Source organism: Salvelinus fontinalis, chromosome 23 (genome assembly GCF_029448725.1).
Source record: "Salvelinus fontinalis isolate EN_2023a chromosome 23, ASM2944872v1, whole genome shotgun sequence".
NCBI classification, from domain to species: Eukaryota; Metazoa; Chordata; class Actinopteri; order Salmoniformes; family Salmonidae; genus Salvelinus; species Salvelinus fontinalis.
Window position 1 is genome coordinate 43590583 of NC_074687.1, and position 4724 is coordinate 43595306.

Sequence of the window (4724 nt, forward strand, 5' to 3'; positions counted from 1 at the left end):
TTGCCAGAAGCCTGTTTTTTTGGTAATGGCTAGTTCTCTGGCCTTTTACTTTGATGGAGTAGGCTGGGCTAGAAAATAGGTATATGATCTGAGTCATTAAATGTAAGGGGAAATGAGATGATCTTTTCTAAAGGGGAACTGCCCCTGCTGATTTGGCCTCGTTTTTTGGCTTGTTCCTCAAGAAACGTTGCAAATACTGGACATTTCTGCTGTACTGTATTATTAGTAATCACCTTCAGTCCCACATTGTCGATGTGTTGAGTGCCAGGTCTCTCACCATTCAGAGACGTCAAAATCAAACCTGTCTGTCGGTCGGGACTCCATCACATCTTCTTGCAAGTCTCCAAGTGCTGGCTCTGTTAGATGCATCCGTGAACATATACACACAGTCACTATTCTATTACCAATGGCAGTCGGGATAGGTAATATCTGACAAACAAACATATACTATGTTGAAGTTTGAACAGGTCAGACTAAACCTACATAATTCTGTTCTCCCCATCGATGACTGTTGGTGAGCAGGCAAGAGGTGAGGCTGGATGTGAGGTCTTTGCCAGAGCCCCATTGATGGCCATAGCAACGTACCCTCAAAGATACTGGTCTGTGATATGGTCAGTCTTGAATCTGGGTGGGGGATGGATCCACAGGTGACACACACACATGCAGACACAAACACAAACACAGAGCACTGATTACATTATCAATGGGGGTTATGATTATCCTGATGGAACCAACCTGATTGCTGCATTCACCTTTCTATTTCACTTCAAATATCATAAAGTGAAATAGAATGGTGAACACAGCGATTAAGCTGGGTATTTTTTTAATAGAACTTTTCACATTTTACATAGCGCTAATTACCTGCTGTTGTTAATGAAGTTATCAGTGCCACCAGGGCAGTATCTAGGGTCACTATCAGAGGCCTCATGATGGTGTGTTCTTTTCATAGGAGTCGAGGGAGACTCTGGCAACAATGGAGGAGGTGTCACAAGGGTACTAGTATCGCATAACACACTTTTAGTAGGAGGTCTTGGCTGACAAGCTTTGAAAATAGCAAGTGAATGGTGAATAAAATTATTTTTGGAGGTCACTAAACCATTGCAATTACATTGCTGGACATGTTATGATATCCACCTTTGCACCTTTTGGTAGTTACCGGCATCCGTTCATGACCAGTCTGGCACCCAACTGTGTACTTTGTCTAACATAAAAACAGGGTCAATTATTGTCATCATCCTTCAATTATAAAAATAGATCAAGAAATAACGTAATCTTGTTTGGAAGCTAATTCTATGCTTTATAGATGTAGACTGATTGGATTAGATTCAGACCGGTGATGCCGTTACACTATGTTTTGCTATGGTCCTGGGTTGGGTTGGGTTTGTTGCTGCTAGTTAGTACACTGTTGTTGTCAGACATGAGTTAGTTAGTACAACCATAGCTGCATCCAATATTTATTTGAGCCCTCGAGATGGGATGCACCTTGGAGGCTAATGTGGCTGTTTCGTCTAAATGACACTAACTTCTAATGTTAGTGACATGTAAATATGATGACATTGCTATAGTACGCTAATAATTAGTAGGAAACAACTCAAATTTACTTTAGAAAGATGTTTCCATTACTGTTACTAGCTAAGTTTGTCAAAAATAGCTAGCAATGCTAATGTTAGCTAGCTAAAATAGGGTGGTCTCCTCAATCTTAGTTAACTGGCTAAAGTAATACTGCATCTGAAGTCAATCTGGCAATATCACAATCATGACAAAAGGGTTTCCTACTAATTATTTGGCTTCTTTCGAAATGTTATTGTTTTTCAAGCCAAATCCGAATTGAATTGAGGTAGGCTAACGTTAGCCAGCTAGGTAGTTAGCTAGCTAGTTAGGTATGTAAGTCATCAGCTATACTAGCGACGATAGTGATAATGATTATCAAAATATACGTAACCAGATACATAACCAGCAGTCTATGGTCTAGTTACCAGTATACTCACCAGTGGAGCCTGCTGATGGGAGTACGGCTCATAATAATGGTTGTAACGGAGCGAATGGCATCAAACCATGTTACAATTGGCACATTCATCCCTCCACCTCTCCCCTGTAACTATTCCCCAGGTCATTGCGGTAAATGAGAATGTGTTCTCAGTCAATTTACCTGGTAAAATAAGGGTAAAAAAAAAAACGTGTTTGATGTATTTTATACCATTCCACCTATTCCACTCCAGCCATTACCACAAGCCCCTCCTCACCAATTAAGGTGTCACCAACCTCCTGTGATACTCACCACCATTTGGGACCAACAAACTCCAACCATCTATTCTGCATGGTAGGGTACTAGGGTCCTTCGGTAGGGCATGCAAACCATAGTTGGCTGTGGTCAATCCATACAGAGTTTGTCAATCTCAAATGGCCATGACTGTTGAACATGATGAAACAACGGTGTCCCGATTCAGGGAAGCGAAGTGGGTGGACGGGCGATTTGCACGCGGAGCTTGGCAAAAGAGCACATAAATTGTTAACGACATTGTAATCCAAACCCAACTTTAATTTACTCGTTGTGAAGCACTCAAGTTCCAAACTCAGTTTTAGATGTGATTAGGCTTATCCTATTTACACTTTGGAGTCAATTTTGACACAAGAATTTATTTTTACTCATATCGATGCCATATAGGGCGTTTTCAAAGGGATAGGTTTGTTTTTAGGGGCAGTTGCTCTTTAATAGTGGAATAAATTGTGATTATTGGACAGAGAGAGATGATAACTTGATGGACATAGACTTTCAATCTATCAGTGTTTTCTGTAATGAACTGAAAAATAAAGTCATCGTAAACATCTAAGTTACTGTTTACACTCTGAAAAGTAAAGGTTCCTGGAGTATCCTTTAGGAGTTCTTCAAATTGAAACTTTGGGGGAACCCTAACCCTTATAAGTTCTTCAAAGAACCACTTTTAATGGATCCTCAAACAACCTTTTGGAGTACATTTTTTTAACTACCCCTTCCCCCCTCCCCTATTATTACTATTATTAATAATAATAACAATAATACGCGTAACAACAATAACATATTTTAGTTGCCAGCCTTTATTATGATTTTAGTGGCAAAGCAGAATTAAAAATCCAAATATGAGGTAAACTCCCAGCAGAGCCCCAAGTCCAATAGTAATATCCGCTGGCGTGTTGATTTTCTCTGTATCCATAGCCAGAATGATTTTTGCAGTGAACGGTGATCAAACAGGTTTCCTGTCATATCCATCAGAGGTGTAGGGAGGGTGAAGTCTGTGAATGCAAAAGATACTAATTATACAGATGATTAACAAAACATGCACAAGACAGTATTCATACCTTTGTTTTTTTGTGGTTAATGTGAATGAAAATAACTGTTTTGATAATGGTTATCATACACATACCTTGTCCATAATCTAGAGGCCTATGGGATACTCTTTGAAGAGGTAAGGGAGGAGGATAGTAAATATGATCTGCTTAACATACCAATACCAATAGACATAGAGTTGAAGTCGGAAGTTTGCATACAAATTAGTCAAATACATTTAAACTCTGTTTTTCACAATTCCTGACATTTATTCCTAGTAAAAATTCCCTGTCTTAGGTCAGTTAGGATCACCACTTTATTTTAAGAATGTGAAATGTTAGAATAATGGTAGAGAGAATTATTTATTTCAGCTTTTATTTCTTTCATCAAATTCCCAGTGGGTCAATTTAGTATTTTTTAGCATTGCCTTTAAATTGTTTAACTTGGGTCAAACATTTCAGGTAGGCTTCCACAAGCTTCCCACAATAAGTTGGGCGAATTTTGTCCCATTCCCCCTGACAGAGCTGGTGTAACTGAGTCACGTTTGTAGGCCTCCTTGCTCGCACACGCTTTTTCAGTTCTGCCCACACATTTTCTATAGGATTGAGGTCAGGGCTTTGTGATGGCCACTCCAATACGTTGACTTTGTTGTTCTTAAGCCATTTTGCCACAACTCTGTAAATATGCTTGGGTCATTGTCCATTTGGAAGACCCATTTGCGACCAAGCTTTAACTTCTTGACTGATGTCTTGAGATGTTGCTTCAATATATCCACATAATTTGCCAGCCTCATGATGCCATCTATTTTGTGAAGTACACCAGACCCTCCTGCAGCAAAGCACCCCCACAACATGATGCTGCCACCACCATGCTTCACTGTTGAGATGGTGTTCTTCGGCTTGCAAGCCTCCCCCTCTTTCCTCTAAACATAACGATGGTCATTATGGCCAAACAGTTCTATTTTTGTTTCATCAGACCAGAGGACATTTCTCCAAAAAGTACAATCTTTGTCCCCATCTGCAGTTGCAAACCGAAGTCTGGCTTTTTTATGGCGGTTTTTGAGCAGCGCTTCTTCCTTGCTGAGCAACCTTTCAGGTTATGTCAATATATGCCTCGTTTTACTGTGGATATAGATACCTTTGTACCCATTTCCTCCAGCATCTTCACAAGGGCCTTTGCTGTTGTTCTGGGATTGATTTGCACTTTCACACCAAAGTACGTTCATCTCTAGGACACAGAATGCATCTCCTTCCTGAGCGGTATGACGGCTGTGTGGTCCCATGCTGTTTATACTTGCGTACTATTGTTTGTACAGATGAACCTGGTACCTTCAGGCGTTTGGAAATTGCTCCCAAGGATGAACCAGACTTGTGGAGGTCTACAATTTTCTTTCTCAGGTCTTGGCTGATTTATTTTGATT

At 40.2% G+C, this 4724-nt stretch overlaps 1 long non-coding RNA gene across 1 annotated transcript; it reads right to left on the reverse strand.

Annotated features, from left to right (window-relative positions):
* Positions 1 to 489: 489 nt before the first annotated feature.
* On the reverse strand, positions 490 to 2213 carry LOC129821548 (uncharacterized). The gene is made up of 3 exons (XR_008754349.1): positions 1989 to 2213; positions 862 to 964; positions 490 to 624 (listed from the first exon to the last, which is right to left on the reverse strand). It is a non-coding gene; the product is annotated as an uncharacterized LOC129821548 (long non-coding RNA).
* Between the last annotated feature and the right edge of the window lie 2511 nt (positions 2214 to 4724).